This window comes from Canis aureus, chromosome 17 (assembly GCF_053574225.1).
Source record: "Canis aureus isolate CA01 chromosome 17, VMU_Caureus_v.1.0, whole genome shotgun sequence".
Taxonomy (NCBI): domain Eukaryota; kingdom Metazoa; phylum Chordata; class Mammalia; order Carnivora; family Canidae; genus Canis; species Canis aureus.
In genome coordinates, this window is record NC_135627.1 from 38,579,949 (window position 1) to 38,604,296 (window position 24,348).

Consider the following 24,348-nt stretch of genomic DNA (forward strand, 5'->3'; position numbering starts at 1 on the left):
ATCTAACCCATTGGCTGACAACACTGACTGCATCCTTTATTTTAAAATTCCAGTGCCCAGACCACATTGAGACTAATTATATCAGAATTTCTGTGGCAAATTCTAGGCATCTTATTTTAATATGCCTCCCAAAACTGTAGCTGTAAAGGAAGTTGTAGGGGTTTTTTTCTTCCTATTTTTTTCTTAAATTCTGATTACTTAACATATATTGTAATATTGGTTTCAGAGATGGAAGTCAATGATTTATTACTTACATATGACACCAGTGCTCATCATAACAAGTGCTCTCCCTAGTACCCATCACCCATTTAGCCCTCCCACCTCCCCTCTATCAACTCTGTTTGTTCTCCATCATTAAGAGCCTCTTATGTTTTGCTTTCCTCTCTTTCTTTTCCCTCTCCATATGTTTACATATTTTGTTCCTATTTTTCACATACGAGTGAAATCATATGGCATTTGTCTTTCTCTGACTGATTTATTTCACTTAGCATAATACACTCCAGTTCTATCCATGTTGCTACAAATGACAAGATTTCATTCTTTTTGATGGCTGAGTAATATTCTTGTGTATATATATATATATATATATATATATACAACACTTTCTTTATCCATTAATCAGTTAATGGACTCTTGAGCTCTTTCCATAGTTTGGCTATTGTTGATAGTAAACCTGAGAAGGTATGTGTCCCTTCAAATCAGCATTTTTGTATCCTTTGGGTAAATACCTAGTAGTGCAATTTCCAGGGCATAGGTAGTTCTGTTTTTAACTTTCTGAGGAAACTTCCTTCCTGTTTTACAGAGCAAGAGCACCAGTTTGCATTCCTCCCAGCAATGCAAGAGGGTTCCCATTTCTCTACAACTTCACCAATATCTGTTGTTTTCTGTGTTGTTAATTTTAGCCATTCTGACAGGTATGAGGTGGTATCTCATCATGGTTTTGATTTATATTTCCCTGATGATGAGTGATGTTGAGCATCTTTTCACTGTTTGGACCTTACTCATTATTACTCTTATTGCTATTATACTAGAATTAATAAAGAATTAATGTGCCACGTGGTGGCTATAGTTAATGATACTATATTATTGTATGTTTGAATAATACTAAGAGAATAAATCTTAAAAGTTCTCATCATACACACACTCACAGACACACACAAAATTTTGTTACTATATATGATGACTTATTGTAGTGACTATTTTGCAATATATAAAATATCATTATGTTGTATACTTGAAACTAATATATGTCCATTATGTCTCAATTTTAGGAAGAAATAAAATAAAAAATATAATAATGACTAATATAAGAAAACTAGGTGACTGGATATCCAAAGATTTTCACATTTTGTAATACCAGACTACATAAAAATAGCCAGAAGGGGGATTATATCACTATATCTGAGATAGTCACGCAGTGTCTCTATGCAGTGCAATCACATTTATCTCTTTTGTGTTCTCAAAGGCAAGGTAGAAAGTGATAGAATAACTAAAAATGAGTATTGCAAAAACTGGTATATTGAGGAATTCATCTAATAAGCTATTTTCTATTTCTTTTTAAACTAAACTTCTAAATATGAAACATTGTACTTTTAAATGTAAAGCATTGGGGGAGGGGCAAGATGTTGGAAGAGTAGGGTCCCCAAATCACCTGTCTCCACCAAATTACCTAGAAAACCTTCAAATTATCCTGAAAATCTATGAATTCGGCGTGAGAATTAAAGAGAGAACACCTGGAATGCTACAGTGAGAAGAGTTCGCGCTTCTATCAAGGTAGGAAGACGCGGAAAAAGAAATAAAGAAACAAAAGGCCTCCAAGGGGAAGGGCCCCGCGAGGAGCCGGGCTGAGGCCGGGGCGAGTGTCCCCAGGACAGGAGAGCCCCGTCCCGGAGACGCAGGAGCTGCACCGACCTTCCCGGGGGGAAAGGGGCTCGCAGGGAGGTGGAGCAGGACCCAGGAGGGCGGGGATGCCCTCGGGCTCCTCGGGACAGTAACAGACACCTGCGCCCCGGGAGAGCCCCACACCCCGCGGCCGAGCTCCCTAAGGGCTGCAGCGCGCACGGCCGGACCCGGAGCAGCTCGGGGGGCTCAGGGGCGGCTCCGCGGAGGGGGCTGAGGGGCGGGGGCAGCTCGGGGGGGCTCGGGGGCGGCTCCGCGGAGGGGGCTGCGCGGCCCGGGAGCGCGAATCCACCAGCGCAGTCCCCGGAGCACAGGGCGCCGGGACACAGCCCAGGATCCGGCCTCCTCGGGACAGGCAGAGGCCGGGAGGGCCCAGGACAGCGAGGACGCTCCTGCCCCAGCTGAGCAGATCAGCGGCCCCGCCCCGGAGCCTCCAGGCCCTGCAGACGGAGAGCTCCGGAGCTACTGCGGGGGCTGAATCCAGGTTTCCAGAGCTGCCCCGCCACTAGGGCTGTTGCTCCTGGGGCCTCACGGGGTAAACAACCCCCACTGAGCCCTGCACCAGGCAGGGGCAGAGCAGCTCCCCCAAGTGCTAACACCTGAAAATCAGCACAACAGGCCCCTCCCCCAGAAGACCAGCTAGACTGAGGGACAACTTCCAGGGGAAGCCAAGGGACTTAAAGTACACAGAATCAGAAGATACTCCCCCGTGGTTCTTTTTTTCTTTTCTTTTCTTTTCTTTTCTTTCTTTTTTTTTTTTTTTTGCTTTTTGATTTGTTTCCTTCCCCCACCCCCCTTTTTTCTCCTTTCTTTCTTTTTCTTTCTCTTTTTCTTCTTTTTTTTTCGTTTTTTTCTTCCTTTTTTTTCTCTTTCTCTTTTCTTTCCTTTCTCTCCTCTCTTTTTCTCCTTTTCCCAGTACAACTTGCTTTTGGCCACTCTGCACCTCACCGCAAAATGACTAGAAGGAAAACCTCACCTCCTCTCCAAAGAATCAGAAACAGTCTTCTCTCCCACAGAGTTACAAAATCTCGATTACAATTCAATGTCAGAAAGCCAATTCAGAAGCACTATTATACAGCTACTGGTGGCTCTAGAAAAAAGCATAAAGGACTCAAGAGACTTCATGACTGCAGAATTTAGAGCTAATCAGGCAGAAATTAAAAATCAATTGAATGAGATGCAATCCAAACTAGAAGTCCTAACGACGAGGGTTAACGAGATGGAAGAACGAGTGAGTGACATAGAAGACAAGTTGATAGCAAAGAGGGAAACTGAGGAAAAAAGAGACAAACAATTAAAAGACCATGAAGGTAGAATAAGGGAAATAAACGACAGCCTGAGGAAGAAAAACCTACGTTTAATTGGTGTTCCCGAGGGTGCTGAAAGGGAACGAGGGCCAGGATATGTATTTGAACAAATCCTAGCTGAAAACTTTCCTAATCTGGGAAGGGAAACAGGCATTCAGATCCAGGAAATAGAGAGATCCCCCCCTAAAATCAATAAAAACCGTTCAACACCTCGACATCTAATAGTGAAGCTTGCAAATTCCAAAGATAAAGAGAAGATCCTTAAAGCAGCAAGAGACAAGAAAGCCCTGACTTTTATGGGGAGGAGTATTAGGGTAACAGCAGACCTCTCCACAGAGACCTGGCAGGCCAGAAAGGGCTGGCAGGATATATTCAGGGTCCTAAATGAGAAGAACATGCAACCAAGAATACTTTATCCAGCAAGGCTCTCATTCAAAATGGAAAGAGAGATAAAGAGCTTCCAAGACAGGCAGCAACTGAAAGAATATGTGACCTCCAAACCAGCTCTGCAAGAAATTTTAAGGGGGACTCTTAAAATTCCCCTTTAAGAAGAAGTTCAGTGGAACATTCCACAAAAACAAGGACTGAATAGTTATCATGATGACACTAAATTCATATCTCTCAATAGTAACTCTGAATGTGAACGGCCTTAATGACCCCATCAAAAGGCGCAGGGTTTCAGACTGGATAAAAAAGCAGGACCCATCTATTTGCTGTCTACAAGAGACTCATTTTAGACAGAAGGACACCTACAGCCTGAAAATAAAAGGTTGGAGAACCATTTACCATTCGAATGGTCCTCAAAAGAAAGCAGGGGTAGCCATCCTTGTATCAGATAAACTAAAATTTACCCCAAAGACTGTAGTGAGAGATGAAGAGGGACACTATATCATACTTAAAGGATCTATTCAACAAGAGGACTTAACAATCCTCAATATATATGCCCCGAATGTGGGAGCTGCCAAATATATAAATCAATTATTAACCAAAGTGAAGAAATACTTAGATAATAATACACTTATACTTGGTGACTTCAATCTAGCTCTTTCTATACTCGATAGGTCTTCTAAGCACAACATCTCCAAAGAAACGAGAGCTTTAAATGATACACTGGACCAGATGGATTTCACAGATATCTACAGAACTTTACATCCAAACTCAACTGAATACACATTCTTCTCAAGTGCACATGGAACTTTCTCCAGAATAGACCACATATTGGGTCACAAATCGGGTCTGAACCGATACCAAAAGATTGGGATCGTCCCCTGCAGATTCTCAGACCATAATGCCTTGAAATTAGAACTAAATCACAACAAGAAGTTTGGAAGGACCTCAAAGACGTGGAGGTTAAGGACCATCCTGCTAACAGGTGAAAGGGTCAACCAGGAAATTAAGGAAGATTTAAAAAGATTCATGGAAACTCATGAGAATGAAGATACAACCATCCAAAATCTTTGGGATGCAGCAAAAGCAGTCCTAAGGGGGAAATACATCGCAATACAAGCATCCATTCAAAAACTGGAAAGAACTCAAATACAAAAGCTAACCTTACACATAAAGGAGCTAGAGAAAAAACAGCAAATAGATCCTACACCCAAGAGAAGAAGGGAGTTAATAAAGATTCGAGCAGAACTCAACAAATTCGAGACCAGAAGAACTGTGGAACAGATCAACAGAACCAGGAGTTGGTTCTTTGAAAGAATTAATAAGATAGATAAACCATTAGGCAGCCTTATTAAAAAGAAGAGAGAGAAGACTCAAATGAATAAAATCATGAATGAGAAAGGAGAGATCACTACCAACACCAAGGAAATACAAACGATTTTAAAAACATATTATGAACAGCTATACGCCAATAAATTAGGCAATCTAGGAGAAATGGACGTATTCCTGGAAAGCCACAAACTACCAAAACTGGAACAGGAAGAAATAGAAAACCTTAACAGGCCAATAACCAGGGAGGAAATTGAAGCAGTCATCAAAAACCTCCCAAGACACAAGAGTCCAGGGCCAGATGGCTTCCCAGGGGAATTTTATCAAACGTTTAAAGAAGAAACCATACCTATTTTCCTAAAGCTGTTTGGAAAGATAGAAAGAGATGGAGTACTTCCAAATTCGTTCTATGAGGCCAGCATCACCTTAATTCCAAAACCAGACAAAGACCCCACCAAAAAGGAGAATTACAGACCAATATCCCTGATGAACATGGATGCAAAAATTCTCAACAAGATACTGGCCAATAGGATCCAACAGTACATTAAGAAAATTATTCACCATGACCAAGTAGGATTTATCCCTGGGACACAAGGCTGGTTCAACACCCGTAAAACAATCAATGTGATTCATCATATCAGCAGGAGAAAAACCAAGAACCATATGATCCTCTCATTAGATGCAGAGAAAGCATTTGACAAAATACAGCATCCATTCCTGATCAAAACTCTTCAGAGTGTAGGGATAGAGGGAACATTCCTTGACATCTTAAAAGCCATCAATGAAAAGCCCACAGCAAATATCATTCTCAATGGGGAAGGGCTGGGAGCCTTTCCCCTAAGATCAGGAACAAGACAGGGATGTCCACTCTCACCACTGCTGTTCAACATAGTACTGGAAGTCCTAGCATCAGCAATAAGACAAAAAGACATTAAAGGCATTCAAATTGGCAAAGAAGAAGTCAAACTCTCCCTCTTCGCTGATGACATGATACTCTACATAGAAAACCCAAAAGTCTCCACCCCAAGATTGCTAGAACTCATACAGCAATTCGGTAGCGTGGCAGGATACAAAATCAATGCCCAGAAATCAGTGGCATTTCTATACACTAACAATGAGACTGAAGAAAGAGAAATTAAGGAGTCCATCCCATTTACAATTCCACCCAAAAGCATAAGATACCTAGGAATAAACCTAACCAAAGAGGTAAAGGATCTATACCCTCAAAACTATAGAACACTTCTGAAAGAAATAGAGGAAGACACAAAGAGATGGAAAAATATTCCATGCTCATGGATTGGCAGAATTAATATTGTGAAAATGTCAATGTTACCCAGGGCAATATACACGTTTAATGCAATCCCTATCAAAATACCATGGACTTTCTTCAGAGAGTTAGAACAAATTATTTTAAGATTTGTGTGGAATCAGAAAAGACCCCGAATAGCCAGGGGAATTTTAAAAAAGAAAACCATATCTGGGGGCATCACAATGCCAGATTTCAGGTTGTACTACAAAGCTGTGGTCATCAAGACAGTGTGGTACTGGCACAAAAACAGACACATAGATCAGTGGAACAGAATAGAGAATCCAGAAGTGGACCCTGAACTTTATGTGCAACTAATATTCGATAAAGGAGGAAAGACTATCCATTGGAAGAAAGACAGTCTCTTCAATAAACGGTGCTGGGAAAATTGGACATCCACATGCAGAAGAATGAAACTAGACCACTCTCTTTCACCACACACAAAGATAAACTCAAAATGGATGAAAGATCTAAATGTGAGACAAGATTCCATCAAAATCCTAGAGAAGAACACAGGCAACACCCTTTTTGAACTCGGCCATAGTAACTTCTTGCAAGATACATCCACGAAGGCAAAAGAAACAAAAGCAAAAATGAACTATTGAGACTGCGTCAAGATAAGAAGCTTTTGCACAGCAAAGGATACAGTCAACAAAACTCAAAGACAACCTACAGAATGGGAGAAGATATTTGCAAATGACATATCAGATAAAGGGCTAGTTTCCAAGATCTATAAAGAACTTCTTAAACTCAACACCAAAGAAACAAACAATCCAATCATGAAATGGGCAAAAGACATGAACAGAAATCTCACAGAGGAAGACATAGACATGGCCAACATGCATATGAGAAAATGCTCTGCATCACTTGCCATCAGGGAAATACAAATCAAAACCACAATGAGATACCACCTCACACCAGTGAGAATGGGGAAAATTAACAAGGCAGGAAACAACAAATGTTGGAGAGGATGCGGAGAAAAGGGAACCCTCTTACACTGTTGGTGGGAATGTGGACTGGTGCAGCCACTCTGGAAAACTGTGTGGAGGTTCCTCAAACAGTTAAAAATAGACCTGCCCTATGACCCAGCAATTGCACTGTTGGGGATTTACCCCAAAGATACAAATGCAATGAAACGCCGGGATACCTGCACCCCGATGTTTATAGCAGCAATGGCCACGATAGCCAAACTGTGGAAGGAGCCTCGGTGTCCAACGAAAGATGAATGGATAAAGAAGATGGGGTTTATGTATACAATGGAATATTCCTCAGCCATTAGAAACGACAAATACCCACCATTTGCTTCAACGTGGATGGAACTGGAGGGTATTATGCTGAGTGAAGTAAGTCAGTCGGAGAAGGACAAACATTATATGTTCTCATTCATTTGGAGAATATAAATAATAGTGAAAGGGAATATAAGGGAAGGGAGAAGAAATGTGTGGGAAATATCAGAAAGGGAGACAGAATGTAAAGACTGCTAACTCTGGGAAACGAACTAGGGGTGGTAGAAGGGGAGAAGGGCGGGGGGTGGGAGTGAATGGGTGACGGGCACTGGGGGTTATTCTGTATGTTAGTAAATTGAACACCAATAAAAAATAAATTTAAATAAATAAATAAATAAATAAATAAATAAATAAATAAATAATAAATGTAAAGCATTAGACTGAAAGAAATTCTAAAAATTTAAGAATTAAAAATATAATAATGTTGGTAAAACTTCATTCTTGGGTGTTGAAACTTTCATATAAGTTTTATTTTCTAAATGATAAAAATTGTTCTAAAATGATAATAAAAAGTACATTTTCCAATTAATCTAGCAATAAAGCTTGCCAACATTAATTATTCCCTAAAATAATAGGCATTAAATTATTTATGTTAAAAAAAGTCAAAGTTATCTACCAACAGTCTTTATTTCATATAGATTTAGTGTTCTTGAAGAGACACTATTCTTCCCAGAACTGTGTTTCTAATCAACAAGTCCGTCAAGCAATTACTTTGGGCTATAATTACTCTTGGTTAAACTGATCAGTCTTAATTCATTTTTATTTTAATGATTCATTTTTATTTTAATATAATTCTCTATATATTTTATGTAATATTTATCTACCATCCCATTACTGTCATCACTGAAAACAGCCTATTGCCATATTAGACTATTTCACTAAGTTTTATTTTGTCTTATATTTTCCCAGGCATTTTTCACATGGAACTACAGCAGGTGGATATGATTATTACCATTTTTAAGATGGAGACAGTGTGACACAAGCATATTACCTAACCTTCAGAGAAGCTAAGATTAACACCATGTCTTTGAACTCTTTCTTTCTTTAGCCACCTTAGAAGATACTCAAGTTCTACAGTGACATATTTAAAGTTTTGTTGTATATATATAATTAAATTGCAAACACTTGAATTCAAGTATATGTGTTCTACTTTTTCTTTAGTTTTCTTTTGACAGCTGATGTCATGCAATGAAAATAGAACTGGCCAAGTAATATTGATATGCCTTCAGGTCACTATTCTATTTATGTCGCAGATGTATTTCAAACACTGATTTGATTGGAATACAGAACACTTTTGAAAAATATAAATCATATTATCACTGATATTTTGGTTTATTTTACTTAAAGTCATTAAATATCTCAGAGATAGAATTGTAAAAATCTGTTTTCTTTTTACCCAATTAGGTTTCTTTTTTCAATGATTTCTGTATCTTTATACTAATCTAACATAAAAGCCAACTGTGCTCCCTATTTTTTTCCTTTATTGACTCAAACTAAAATTCAAGATTAACTTGTAATCATCAGGTTTCTTCATCAGAGCCAAACACATTTGAGAACCAGATCACCTTTTTTTTTTTCTTTCCTTCTCCTTTGTACTGGTATACCATGGAAATTTGTGACTGAATAAATCTTACAAATGCCATTAGTATTGAACGTTTAAATGATCCAAGATGAAATTACAGTTTATTCATTGATATTTAGAACACACTTTGACCCTAGTACACCTGTTACTTGGTTACATATATATGCAAATTAGTTATATATATATATATATAACTAATAAGTTATTAGAGAACAGACTTGCTACATCTCTAAACAACTTCCTGAATAAGACCTCTAGTGGTATTTGCAGCAGTGGCTGCTTTTATCAGGAATCAGTGCCATAATCCAAATATGAATTTACTGCTGAAAGAATATATGATTGCTTTTTAGGCATAGGAGTGTGATGGAAAGGGAAAGAGAAGACCTAAAAAACAACTTGTTTTACCCTCACTCTGCCACAGTATTCCACAGTGTGCTGCCCCAGGTTGTATGGTGATTGCTATAGGAGGACATTGGGCCCATACCTATGTAAAAGTGGATTCTCTCCATGTCCATTGTATCTGGGCACACCCTTGGCTACCCTAGTATGCACCCTTAACAAAGAGGCAAATTGGCTTTTGATAACATCAAGAACATTACTCCAGTGTGAATTCTACCTGGAGCCTTGTTGGAACTCATATATGAACATAGGATTTTAATTTTGTCAGAAAACTCAGACAATCTGATTCTGAAGAATTTGCTCCCTAAAAGTCTCAATTCAATAATATAATCATTATAATGCCAATTGCTAGGTATGGGGATTTATATATATCAGGATAATTTCCTGATATCACAATAACAGAGTACCTTCAAAGAATTTTTAGCCAAAACTCAGAAGAAACTCCTTATTTCCCAACCCCAAATTAACTCTGGTTCTTTTATAATACAGTGGTGAACAAGTCTGTGTTCTAAGAGGTTGGCAGACAATTTTTTTTCTTTAAAATACCTTAGCATTCTACTTAAAATAATAAATAATTAACCATTACTGTCTGGTTGTGAGATTTCTCATTTTTAACTGATGGAAACAAAATTAGAAACTCTTCCCTATTTTAGAAGAGGAAAAAAGTACAATTTCATCTGCAATCAAGCTTAGTAGAAATGACACTCACTGCTGGTTTGTTGTTTGTTTTCTCCCCCTAAGTGACCAGCCTTCTTTTGTGCTTTACCTGAATGACAGTGAAAACACTGAATTATTCTTTTGTTTTTCTCTTTTGGGATACTGAGGAGATGACTTTCTCCACCTGCTAACAGAAATACTACAAAATGGAAAAATGCAAAATTATCAAGATATATTGCAACATCAAAAGTATGAAAAAGCTCACAGGTTTGTTGTTCCCTTATTATAATTATAAAAATTATGGCATGGGAATAAAACAATTTGAGCCTTATTAAACCATGCTTTTAGAGTAAAGGTCTATTAATCCCTTATGTTCAGAAGAAGGAAGGATTTTTCAAAGGGCAAATGTCTAAGAAACCTCTTTGACCTAGTATTACAAGGTTATTCCAAGTTCCCTGGGCACCTAGTTTTATCTCTAATTTGTTTCTCCAACACTTTCAGATCAAGATTCTATTATATAAACACTGAAAATCTTAGAAAATGTCAGAGAAATGCCCAATGAATATTCATATAAGATAAACATAGTTATCCATATTTGGCTCTTCCATCATATGTCTCTGTCCCAAGCTGGCCTTTTTTCTCTTGCCTCTCACTGAAATAATTCGGGGGCAATTTGCACAGGGCTTTCAAGCCCACCAGCAACAGACTGTAATGCAGTACTTTCCAAACCTTTTTTCCTGGAGATTTGGATACCACTGAAATGATTCAAGGTTCTAAAACATTGCTTATAATGCTAATATTTGGTAGTGTGGTGGAGATAAAAAATACTCAAGTGTGCGGTCAAATTTAACACAGCAGAGACCACTAATGTGTAACTTAAACTGCAAGGTTAATTTGCTTTTGTGCATTCCTCAATAAAGTTACCCCTACTATCTCTGTGAATATATTTGAAGGTCTTATAATGTGTACTGATTAGTGAAGTTGAAGCTCTGCCCTAATCCTTTAATGTTTTTAATTCTTGTGTGAGCATTTTAACACCTTTAAAATTAACCAGCAAGTCCTTTATTGAAGTATTCACCTAGTGCACCCAATTAAATAGTAAATAAAGCTGAGGCATAAGCTTATTGCTTATTCTTTTCAGTGAGTTAATAGTCAGTTTTACATCTACCAAATATAAACAAGGTAGTCTTTTACAATACAAACAATATAGTCTACAAACAATGTAGCATATATATGCATATGTATATGTATGTACAGTTGTAGCTTTTCTCTCATTGACTTTATTAGAGAAATGACATAAATTTGAATGTACAAAATGAATGTTTTAAATTATTGTTTTCATAAATTTATATATTAAGGTCTCCATAAAAGTTTTGCTTACAAAATTGGTCACCAATCCAGATGGAAGTGTGGGGGGAAATGTGGCATAGTGAAAAAAAAAAAAAAAAAAAAAAAAGGAAGAATTGGAGAGGATTTGATCTACCTTTACCTTAATGTTACTGCTTTTGTGGGCTTGAGAAGTTGCTTTTTTAGAATAGGCACAGTTAAAATAACAGACATAATGTGGCCTTGCTACTTAGGCATTAGGGGTCTATAAAGTTGAAGCTGTTCCAGGATCAGACTATTCATTCTGAATGGGGCAATATTATAAACAGTGCCTTTTCCATTAAATTGAATTACTAAGAAATAGCTGCATTTTTTTGTCTTTGAATATATATATTCCCAAATTTCTTTATGTAGACTTAATCAAATTTTAGTATTTATCTAGCTATAGCTATATAGGACAAACTTCAAGATTCCTAGTAAAACCCAAGTTTTCCTAGTTGACAGATAGATAAGATTGCAGTTTATGCAATTTCTTTATGTAGACTTAATCAAATTTTAGTATTTATCTAGCTATAGCTATATAGGACAAACTTCAAGATTCCTAGTAAAACCCAAGTTTTCCTAGTTGACAGATAGATAGGATTGCAGTTTAGACAAGACCTCGGAGTATAAAACAGGAGGAAACCTCCTAGGGGGGAGGGAGAAAGGGTATGATTGCCACCACAGTTATTGGAGATTGCTTTTGGCCTTCTTGGCAAATATTCCATACGTCCTTGCCCAGTTTTAAGATAAAAATAAATATTTGATAAAGAACTAATTTGGGAGAATATTATATAGTAGTGTGTCCAAGAGCCACATAATTCTTGATAAGAATAAGATTATTGGACATTTTTGAGGCAGGCATTTGAGGCAAACATCTAGGGTCATATTGTCTGTCTCCTATGTGGCCAATTGACAACAAAGGGATGACAAAATCTTCTATTAGTCCCAGTTACTTACCTTGATGTAACCCCAAGATATAAAGGGAACTTCTAAGTAATCCTAGCTCTCATAAAAACTGTTCTTTTTGCAAGTAGTCAGTTGACTTCTAACATACTTTTTTTTTCAGTCTGAGAATAAAAGAAAAGGAGAGGGGAGGGACAGGGGAAGGAATAGAGGGAGGAGGGAAAGAAAGAAGGAAGGAGGGAGGGAAGGAAGGAAGGCAGGAAAGAAAACAAGTTATGGTTATCATCCTAAGCAAAAGGATATATATATATATATATATATATATATATATATATATATATATATCAGGGACATTTAAAACTTGAGTTTTTTACTGTAAGTCAATATTTCAATTAGATATAAATTAGTCTTTCATTACAGAACACTTGAAAAATAGGTTTTGTTATGCGCTTTACCTAAAATACCATATCAACAAGTAAAAAAATATTTGACAGAATAAATCAATATTGAAATGTATCTTAATAGGTTGTCTTCTGGCACCTAACTCTGGGAAATGAACAAGGGGTAGTGGTAGGGGAGGTGGGCGGGGGGGGGCAGGTTGGGGTGACTGAGTGATGGGCACTGAGGTGAGGGGGACACTTGGCTTGCTTGAGGGTTTCCTTCTTCCAAAGTGCTAAACTGTGAATATTTATTATTCATTCCTAGCAGTCCCACTTCCTACTCCCTTCCTCCTTAAATTGCCTACTTTTAATCTATACTAGGCAAGAAATCCTTATAGTAAAAGTTGTTGGCATGGACAAAATACAAAGTGAAAAAGCTGTGAGTTGGGACACCTGGGTGTCTCAGCAGTTGAGCATCTGCCTTTGGCTCAGGGTGTGATCCCGGGATCCGGGATTGAGTCCTGCATCGGACTCCCTCCGAGGAGCCTGCTTCTCCCTCTGCTATGTCTCTGCCTCTCTCTCTCTCTCTCTCTCTGTCTTTCATGAATAAATAAATAAATCTTTAAAAAGAAAAAAAAAAAAGAAAAAGCTGTGAGTAAATGCCTGAGGACTTATTTTATTAGTAAGTTCCATAGAATTAAAACTATCAATAATGAGTTTTATTTGAAAGTTCTATTGTTTATTCAGAAACATTTCCAAGTAATTGGAACTGACTGTAACTCTAACACTGTATAGTGGAATTTTCAAATGCGCTACATGATTTTTCTCTCATTCACAGACTAGTATTTTTCCTCCACTTCCATGTTGCTAATAGTTATTCTGACTCCGCCAGAGCCAGAGGGAGAAGTAAGGGTGACAAAAAATTTTACTCTGGTGGTACTGTCTTAAGATGACAAGCGTTTAAAACAGACTCATGCTCTTATGATATTTTAATAAATTTTGCTTTTTCTATAAATGCTGATGATGCATTTCCCTCTAGCTGGCTATTACCTTCTCAGCTACTGATTTTTCCTGAGATCAAGTCAATACTAATTCTTTGTCTTTTTGGATTCCATATCCCTTAAGTGGTTCCTTTGGTAGGATGTAAAATGAATCAAGTTGGCTTTCCCCTCATGTGGTATCTCTCCATATTTTCTTAGGCTCAATCTTGATCCAAAAAACTATAGGAAAGAAAGATAACTCCCAAACAGTGACACTTTCCTTAGCTCCATTTCTAAAACATCTAGCCAGCTATTTTCCTTTTTTCTAGATCAGGAATCAGAAAAGTAATGTTCACCAGCCAAATGCAACCTACTACCTGTTTGTGTTAATAAAGTTGTATTGGTACACATACCACTTTAATACTCAATATCTGGTATTTGAACACTTCAGTAGAAACCTCCAAGATTCATATCTTGTCACCAAAAAAAAAGTATTAAGGTAAATCACCTCTTACCTCTTACTTGGTACGTGCTTAACTCTATTAAAGTGGAGTTTTTGTGAAGAGCCAACAGCTCTCTGTAATTTTTTTCAAAATTTTCAAATAGAATTACAAATTTCCAAATTCTTTTTTTTTTTCAAATTTCCAAATTCTTATTCACATGGAATTAAAAATGACTTACCTATTTGGGAAATTGGAGAAAAATAACAAAGCACAGATGCCTCAAGTAATTATGTTCTCTGTATTGTGTCTGCCTATTTAAAGAGTGGAATGATATTCTCAGACCTTGTTTCATTTTTACGGATATGTGGTCAGACCCTAAACATTCTACGGGAGGCTCTAGAGGCCAATTCTCTAACCATCCCCATGTGAGAAATATGTGTAAGAGACCATTCAGGAGGTTGTAGTCACAAGCGTCCCATCAGGTATTCCATCTAAGAGTCAAGATTTCAGAGGACTATTAGGGATCTTGGTTGTGTCATTGTACTCTAGTCTGTTCTCTAATCTATTCCTACCAAAAAAAAGTTGATCTTTAAATCTCTGTTTGCTATTTTGCTTATTTTGGTTGGCACTCTAAAGGATTGTGAGTCATTTCACATTCCTAATTTAACACAACCTTATTAGTAACTAGTAGGAACTCAATTAAAGTCAGTTCTTACTTTCATTATTACAAGCCATAGGTTCTGATTTTATACCTTAGGATTTGCAATTAGCAAAGGGAAAATATTATTTAAGGTGAACTTAAATCTTTTCTTCCTTTACCTTTCCTCTTTTTTGCTTTTAGCTTAATATTTTAAAAGTAAATTCAAAAGATTTTTAGATCTTCTAGACTGAATAGGTCTTGACTAGCTTTCACTTGAAACTTTTAAGGTCACCAAAGACCATAATTTGAATATTATAAATGAATATGTTATACACGTACATATATATATGCATGTATATGTATACAATGTATATAATATGTGCATATATAAATAAATATATATCTTTGTCGTGAAAGAGAGAGAGAATCCTTGTTAATTCTTACAACATGCATGTATATAGAAAGTATATGACCCTGAAACATACAGATTGACGTCATATGCTCCTGGTGGACATGAATTTCATTATTTATTTCTACAAATAGTCTATCTCTCACAACTTAGCATATTTTATACAGTTTGGCACATTACAAATTGTTATTTCAAGAGAAATATTTTTTAAATAAAGTTAAAGCCAGATAAATGTTAAGATTTGGAAATTTGGCAGTGCATTCTTATAAATGGCTGACCTTTTTTGTGCTTATCTGAAATAAAATGGATCTAATAATCTCTTGATTATTTGCAAATCTCTAAATCTAGTCACTGCAGAAAAGAAGTATACACTGGTTCAATCAATATTTTATCCCAATATGACTGACAATGACATTAACTTTTATCTAGCAGGAAAAAATTAAAATAGGGATCCCTGGGTGGCGCAGCGGTTTAGCGCCTGCCTTTGGCCCAGGGCGCGATCCTGGAGACCCGGGATCGATTCCCACATCAGGTTCCCAGTGCATGGAGCCTGCTTCTGCCTCTGTGTCTCTGCCTCTCTCTCTCTCTCTCTCTCTGTGACTATCATAAAAAAAAAAAAAATTAAAATAGTTAGGATATTTGAGTTGAAATAACACCTGAACTACTTTATTCACAGCTAGCGTCTTCCTCTTGAAATGCTTTATGTCTTACCAAATTGCCTGAAATACTTTCTAGACCAAGGTAGAACACACTCACACAAACACACACACAGTCACATTTATTTCCGCAAAAATGAATGAAATAGGCATTAAAAGAATGCCTCTAACAGCAATTCTAGTTCACACAAGGAAGACATTTCAAAGAAAAATATAATAAAAAGTATCAGAATCATATGTCCTAGTTTTGAAATTTCATGTTGCTATCTTAAGGTTCATTTAAAATTTTTCTTTTACTATCACTTGAACATTTTTGAAAGTGAGGCAAGAGTTACATAATGAAATAACAAAACGAAAATACATAGTATCTTATCATCTCAGAGCTGAAGGATTTTGTAAAAGATAGAGTGTTAACAGCTTAGTTAACACTAGAAACAAATTCGGTATTGTGACATGACCAAAGTTGGAGACTCAGCCTTGCAGAGTCTTGAGACTCTGTTCTCCACTACCTGTTGAGACTCTGCCCTCCACTACCCAATGCTCACAAAAAGTCAACAATACAATGGGGAATTGATGATATTTATATCAGTCATAACATTATTCCCAGATTTTCTTCATTAGCATTGCCAAATGTTCCATTCAACTATTTTCCTTACATCTTTTTTTTTTATTATTTTCCTTACATCTTTGCCTTCAAACACAACAATTTATTTTTCCATGGCTAATAAAGGATCCATATTTCACTTGAATCTATCATTGGAGTTTCTGGCAATTGGCATTTTAAGATAAGCATACAAATAAAGGGATATGGCTTCAGAGGAAGATGTCTTGGTAACGTTCAATTTTTGTCTCATGTAAAGGAGCATGGCTTCCTCTCAGGAAGCTGTACTCTAATACAAAAATTATAGAATTATAAAAACCTTTTTAGTCATCCCAAATGATACTTTAAGAAATACTATTCTATATTTTCTCCTCTACATAGCTGTACAAAACGTCAGCTTGGAGCAACTTGTGGAAAAAAAAGCCACAAAATAACACTAAATGTATAGAGACAGTTTAAGTATTATCCATTAGACACACATAGCATTCTAAGAATGATTTTTAAAATTTTCTTAAAGATTTTATTTGTTTGAGAGAGACAAAGAAATACAGCAGGGAGAGGGGCAGAGGGGGAGGGACAAGCAGACTCCCTGCTGAGTGGAAAGCCTGACACAGGGCTCAATCTCAGGACCCTGGGATCATAACCTGAACCAAAGTCAGACATTTAGCTGACTGACCCACCCAGGCACCCCATAATTTTTAAATGTATGCCAAAGCATTATCTAAATAATGGTAAACATTGGATGCATCTCAGTTTATTACTTTCATGCAGAAGATGCCTCTAAAATGTCTAACAAGACCTTATTCTTTTGAAAAACAATAACCTTTTAGAACGAGCAAAAATATACCATTATTTTAAAAATTAATAAAAATTTCTAGAGCCAAATGTAACTTCCCATCATATTGTTCCCTCAGATGACAGTGATAAAATAGAATGATATTGGTGATGTTGAAGATTTGCAAAGAAAGCAGATTAACTTTATACCCAAATGTTTCATGATATGTTAAATAAAATATGAACAGTTTCTTCTTTAGCAATAATGGATTAAAACCTGGCTTAGCTAAACTGTTCCATATAGATTACTCTTTTTGAAGCAGAAAGAAAACAGCCATTCAAATTCACATTTTTTTCTATCCCTTAGCCTTTTCCCAGATTGTGAACTTCAAAGCACAGTCTTGAATAGATAATTTTATAAGGATGGAACCATCACTATATCTGCTTTTCAGAGAGATATTAATATGCCAAAAACATGAATTTGGTCACAATTACAATATCGAATGCTACTTGAAACTGGGTAAAAATAAGACTTTCTTTTGCTCAGTTACTACTTCCAATTTACTACCTTGGTACAGTAATTCTAACAGTGAAGTACTGGGATCTCTACTGCCTTCCACCAAGTGCATGGATTATAATGAAAGCAAAAGAAGAAAAATATATAGCAGGATTTATAATTCAGTCAGATTACAAAGAATTATTTTCTTAAAATTTGATTTTCTATTTGTTAATCTGTTTTTCCTTAATGAATTTCAGTAAATAAGGTAGTAAAAAAAAAAAGACAAAATAATACTTGGACCTAATCAATAATTTTAGTTTAGGCTAATACTTCCTTTAGCATCTTTATAGAATTTACCCCAATGTTTGAATGAATCATGCAGAATTCTTATATTTTCAGAACTCTGGCCCTACCTGGTGTGCCTCCTAGCCAAGATGGTGACCTGCTGGCTGTTTTAAAGATATGTATCTAACATGTCTCGGTGCAGAGCAAAAGAAATGAGGGGTACAAATCCATGTGATTCTCTTTCTGCTTCAAAATGGTACATGTGGTTCTTGGCTTGATAAAATATCTATTATTTTATTCAAAGCTAGCATCTGTGGTCCCAGGCACCTGCCTCTGTTTTTCATGTTCACACATATAGTAGTCTCTTCACCATGACCACAAATCCTTCTCTACTTCATGTTCCTTTAGGGCATATTAGGAGATTTAGGATCCAGGCATACCACATGCTGGCCATGAAGAACGAAGGTCACCTAAATTGATTTCTCCTGATAAAATCACTACATTTTTCTTGCACACTATTGAAAATGACCTTTTTTTTTTTTTTTTTGGTAATTTTTCCTAAAAGCTTACAGCCAGTATTACCATTAGTTGCTATATCATCAGGGGTTTCATACATTTGCCGGTCTCCCTTTCTGCAGGATGCTAAGATAATAAGAAACAGATTTGTCATTTTAATTCCTTTGTGATCATGTCTTCTTTATTCCTTTCCTGGGTAAATAGTAAAACTATTATGCCATTTGGTGAGGGTAGATATAGAAATTGAAAATCCTTTATTTCCCAATGAAGTCTGACTTTGAAGTTTCCAGTCTATTATTTGCGGAGTCAGAAACTGAATATTCACTCTCTTTTTTTTTCTTTATTTTTTTTATTTTTTTTATTTTTGACTTTCTGGTCTGGCAATCCTTTTAACTTCTCTCTATTCATCAGGTCCCTCTCCACTCAAAGGTTAAGAAGACAGCATCAATACCAAAAGTCAAAAAGAAAAGTATAGAAGCACTACCTGAGTGGCTCAGTCAGTTAAGCGACTGACTCTTGGTTTCAGCTCAGGTTATGATCTCATGGGTCAGGGGATAGAGCCTGCATCAGGCTCCCAGCTCAGTGGGGACTTATGCTTGGAGATTCTCTCCTTCTGCCCTTTCCCCTGCTCTCTCTCTAAAAGAAATAGATAAATCTTTTAAAAAATACAGGAATATATTTAAATTCATTCTCTTATTATATATTTCACTAGTAAATGAATAATTTTATTAAAGATTAGTATTTTATATTTGTTAATGTTTATATGAGGTTTTATTGCTTACAGTATAACAGATCATAGGCAATGACCTATTTCATCTCTAAATGAAAGCTTAACATGTGAAGAAGAATGTAAATCAACTAAATGCAGTGGAGAAACAGGAAAATGGAATTAAGAAAATGTGGAGCAGAATACAGGCTGTACAGGTAAAGTAAGTACATCAGAATCTAACCTTGTTCCTATATTGAACAACCTGACTCAAATCTCTCCTTTGTTTTCCATAGACTACTGCTCTAGAGTAGCCTTGCATTATTGCTTCCCCATACCTAGCATGCTTCCCATCCTAAATTCCTGTCTTTGTTTCTCTCACTCTTTCTTCTGCCTTGGACATGTGCATGCTTAGTTTTCCCTAAACTCAATTATATGCTCAAATTAAAGTCTCACCAGTTTTTTTCTCAAATTCTGTGTTTCTGTGGCACTAGTCTGATTGGCATTCAAAGTCGACTATAACTTCATTGCACTAGTCTTTCCTGCATAGTATTTTTTTTTTAATATTCTCCGCTACTACCTAGTCACCAATCTGTTGTTCCCAGAGGAATACAGTGTTTTCTCTCTTCTCTTTTCATTTTCTTTACCATTATAATCATCTTTTTTACTGATCACTCTCAACTTGCAATACTCATCCAATCCACTGGACAAACCAACTGCACACAGTACAGATATTTCCAAGCAGAGAATCTCAAAAGTGAAAGAATTTCCCCACAACATTTACATGTTCATTGTATAAGCTTTACCTTTATTAATGGTATCACTATCCACCTTGTTTCAGTTGCTAGGGCAATATAAGGTTTTTATATCAGCTCTAATTCCAATCTAGAATTAAATTAAATTTCTCCTTTTTAAAGCTTTAGAGGTATAATTAAAATTGTCATATATATTTAAAGGATACAACATGTTTTGATGTGCATAAACATTATAAAAAGATTTCCCCTTCAAATTAATCAACACAGCTATCATATATCTACTTTTTTGTGTTCTTGTGAGAACACTTAAGCCCTACTCTCTGAGAAAATTTCAATTGTATGATTCAATATAATTAAGTATAGACACCATATTATATACTAGATCCTCAGACATTATTCTTCTTATAGCTGAAAGTTTCTAACCTTAAGGCAGGTAATTATCCAGCCTCTATGATCTTTTTTGACTTCTTAGTTATGATCTGAATCACACAATAAAGAATTTGTCCCCATTTTCTGGGCTTCTTACAAAGTGCAAAACAAAGAGTTGAAGACAATCCGGAATTCCTTTTTTGTTAGTTTTGGAGTCACAGGCCAAGGGTGACTTTTCTTCTTGAATTATGTTATCAAATAATCTCTCTCCCTCCTTTTATTTATTTATTTATTTATTTTTTTGGTAGGAGAAATCAGTATCCAAATGGACCCTGGGTCTATTTGAAAATAAGACTATCAGAAAGACTGGCAATAGTCCATCAGGATAAGTCCTTGCCCCATTTTGCCTACAGAAACCTATAGACTTTGATGCTACAAATCAAATATCACCTGTTGAGGGCTACCTAACTCTCTGGTTGTGTAGCAAAAATACCATAGGTAGCTGACTAGTATTTTACATTTTCAATGTCATTCAACAAAGCAGTCAGGTGCCAGATAATAAGAGATCATCTGTTAAAGATCAGAGTCAGAAAATTTACCTAAAGGTGAACCTTCCTTTTAAAGTCTATAAAAGTAAGAGTATCAGTCATGATAGTGTCTTCCCAAGCTCTACATTTATGAAACTTTGCTTACAAAACAGAGCTCCTACAAAAAGTCCTATGTGAGATGTTAAATGGAGTTTTATGTGTTTAGCTATCTTTTTGTGATATTTGCTTCAAAATTGTGTTTACTGGTTGATAATATTAAACTTGAAGTTATTTGTTTCATTATAATGGGGCTAGATGATCTATATCTATATCTGTATCTATATCTATCTATATCTATATCTATATCTATCTATCTATATCTATCTATACTAGTTAAGAGCTAGTATGATCTATTGTAGCCAAAATCTTAAACCAGTAAAAATAAAATAAAATGGTTATAAAAATAAAGAATATTAACATTCATAAAAGCATGATAGTCTGTTATTTCAGTCATCTGTATCTTGTTCTCTGGGTCTCAGCCAAAAAGTTCAGCTTTACATCATGACTTACATGAGCATGAAGGTGTCTGCTTCTGGAGAATTTCCAAGAATTCACAATTTAAAGTCTCCAGCCAAAACATCCTTTTACTAGTAGGAGGATGGCTTGTGTCTCCTAAATAAATAGTTGTGATTATAAAAACCAACCTGTTTGAGTTTTGCTCAGTTACTGGCAATGTCCCTCCCATTGGAGTTTCAGGCTCTTTGATTTCTCTCCCACAATATCAGGTCATTAAGTGCTTTGCAAAGGTTAGTTTCAGAATTATATTTCTTCTTCCTAACTTTTCTGAAGACGACTATAGTTTGAACAGTAATATTTCTAAGTAGCAAGGTTTTGTAATTTTTTTAATATTATTCACTCTAAATTGATGCTCTTTTTCCCTAGATTGGGAATGAAGCAAATATTTTTGCTAAAATTTAATCAGTAACCCTCTATCAAGTAAGATCGCGGTAGTAAGCAAACAGCGAACAGACATATTTAAAATTCTTTGTAGGGAATACTTTATGAAACTCTTCTGAATGTGTCTGAAGTTACCCTGAGCCTGGGCTTCTTGTCCATACCCCATCTTTATGTGTTTACCAGGATAATGGTGATGACAGATGGGACACAAAGCAGATATTTCTCAGCAATTTTAGTAAACGCCCCTGATCCAATATTAGTTTACTGTACTATTGCAAGTTTTGGGGGGAAGCAAGTGACTGATCTGATCTTTAAACTTCTTTAAAGAATTGGCTTGTAGTGTTAAGGGGCCAAGATCTTAATTAAAGCTCCTATTTTTCATAATGATTACCTAAGACATTTCCCTTTGCCTTCAAGTTATCCTTTTGTGTGCAGACTTCTAATTTATAATGACTATACTTCAAAAGTATCAGGGCAGAAAGAGTTCTTTAATCTATTGGATATTCTGAATTGGAATTCCTGGTGTTATTGAAAATGCTTGCTGTTTCCAAAGCATAACAAAAATCACATACTATATGCAAAACATGTCTGCTACTACAATAAATGTTAGCTCTCTTATCTCTACCCGTTTGCCAAGATCTAGGGTATGCAATGTGTTCTGCCATCTGGGCGGATTTGGTCTCTAGTAAAAAGGGTCATATTCTATGGATAAGTTGGATTCTGTTTCAATAAATCCTGAAAACTTCCTGTCTGATCCTAAGATAAGACTCATTAACAAGCAAGTAAACCCACTTGTTTATAAATACTGAATTTTTAAAATAACAACAAAGATTGCTCAGTGTGAGGGACCATCAAGTTTAAAGGAAAATCTAAGTCCCAATGCCTAGAATCTTCCATCATTTGAACTAAAGCTTTTATTGATGTGACACACAGTGCAGGCTTTTGCCACAGAATAAAAATAAATGTTAATGTTTGGTGTCTGATGATTCCCATGAAGTTGAGTCAGAATATAAGACTTGTTTAGATCACTTATTCATGAATGGATGGGAAATTATTGAAGGCCTCATTTTAAATCATAAAATGTTTACTTCTGCTTAGGGGTTTAATCATTGAAAACCTGATTAAATTATAGATATACATAGTGGTCTGAGAAAAGTAATGAACCCTTTGCTTGCACTGATGAATGAGACCAATGCATCTTCTAATTATCTCTTGACCAAAATGAAAAAATTTTAATGGTGTCAATTCGGTCATAATTGAAAGATTTGATTCTTGGAATATATCCTGGGATAAGTTGTGTCCTTTGTTTTGACAAAGTGTAATTTTCCTTAAAAGCATTATGTTCTTTTTGAGCTTATGAAAGATATGGAATGAATTTTAGGCATTATATTATCAATAAAACATAGTAAGAGGTGATCCATGTACAGGATAAAAGAATCTTAGGAATATTTAAGATGATTAAGGTTTTAGTTGTGAAAAATGGTGTCTTAGTAAACTGCTAAGACATAATACTGCAGGTATATTTTAGACCTTCCCAGGAAAAGGCCAGCTACTTAATTAACTTAATGAGGAGGCCACTAAAAAAAAGAAAAGTGCAGGTATACAATTGTAAAATGTGTAGGCTTAGGTGGCACTGTAGATGAAATATTACTTGGGTTCGGTATCATGAAAAACAAGAGCTTACTATTTTCTTTTTATGGCCCTGAAGGACTGAACAAATCAGTATCTTTTTCTGGGTGTTTTGTGACTTAGAGAATGAAAGTATTACAATGATTGGTACAAATATGGTAAGTCTTTTTTCTACTAGGCTTTCAATGATTGGTTGTATCCTTCTTTGCCTTTCATTTTAGGGGAAAATGTGTGAGTTGTGTAAAAGTATGTATGAGACAATCTAAACTTTAATATATTCAATATCGATAAGTCTATTAATATCAGAAGAATATTTGCACCATACAAAGCCCATGAACTTCTGGATATCTTCAATTGGAGCTTCATTTAAAACAAGCAAGCTAGTAGGTCAATATTCAAATTACCTATGACTTGATTGTGAATAACAGAGTCCTTGGTTTATCTCCAGAAAGAGGTCTCCATTTAAATAGATAGTTACATTCACAACATAAACTCATGCCTATTAAGTCATCAAGCATGGTTTCACAAGAGAAAAAATATTCATTGGTTAGAAGCACACTGGTAAGATTTTATTGGCTAATGAATGGGTAACATCTGAAGTTTGTTATAACAATGTCTACTTTCAGAGTAGTCATTCTTTCCTGGGGTGAGATTTTGTGATAGTGGCAAAATTTAAGGTTAATTATATTATAACACATGATATCAATAAAATCTTTACTCTGATTGTTCTTTAATATTTAGACAAAGTTATTCTGAGGAGTTTAAGAGAAAACTAGATTAAGTGCTTAGTTCTTTTTCA

General features: G+C 35.9%; 3 long non-coding RNA genes across 3 annotated transcripts in view; 2 read left to right on the forward strand and 1 right to left on the reverse strand.

Moving 5' to 3' along the window:
- The window catches only part of LOC144287532 (uncharacterized), a 150,673-nt gene extending 141,862 nt beyond the window's left edge, over positions 1-8,811 (forward strand). Inside the window, exon 4 of the long non-coding RNA XR_013355318.1 lies at positions 8,424-8,811. This is a non-coding gene — a long non-coding RNA (uncharacterized LOC144287532). The remainder of the gene's footprint in view (positions 1-8,423) is intronic.
- Positions 1-24,348, reverse strand: part of LOC144287535 (uncharacterized) — a 115,703-nt gene that overhangs the window by 875 nt on the left and 90,480 nt on the right. The window contains exon 3 of the long non-coding RNA XR_013355320.1: positions 12,478-12,587. This is a non-coding gene — a long non-coding RNA (uncharacterized LOC144287535). The remainder of the gene's footprint in view (positions 1-12,477; positions 12,588-24,348) is intronic.
- The window catches only part of LOC144287534 (uncharacterized), a 65,812-nt gene continuing 60,860 nt past the window's right edge, over positions 19,397-24,348 (forward strand). The window contains exon 1 of the long non-coding RNA XR_013355319.1: positions 19,397-19,535. This is a non-coding gene — a long non-coding RNA (uncharacterized LOC144287534). The remainder of the gene's footprint in view (positions 19,536-24,348) is intronic.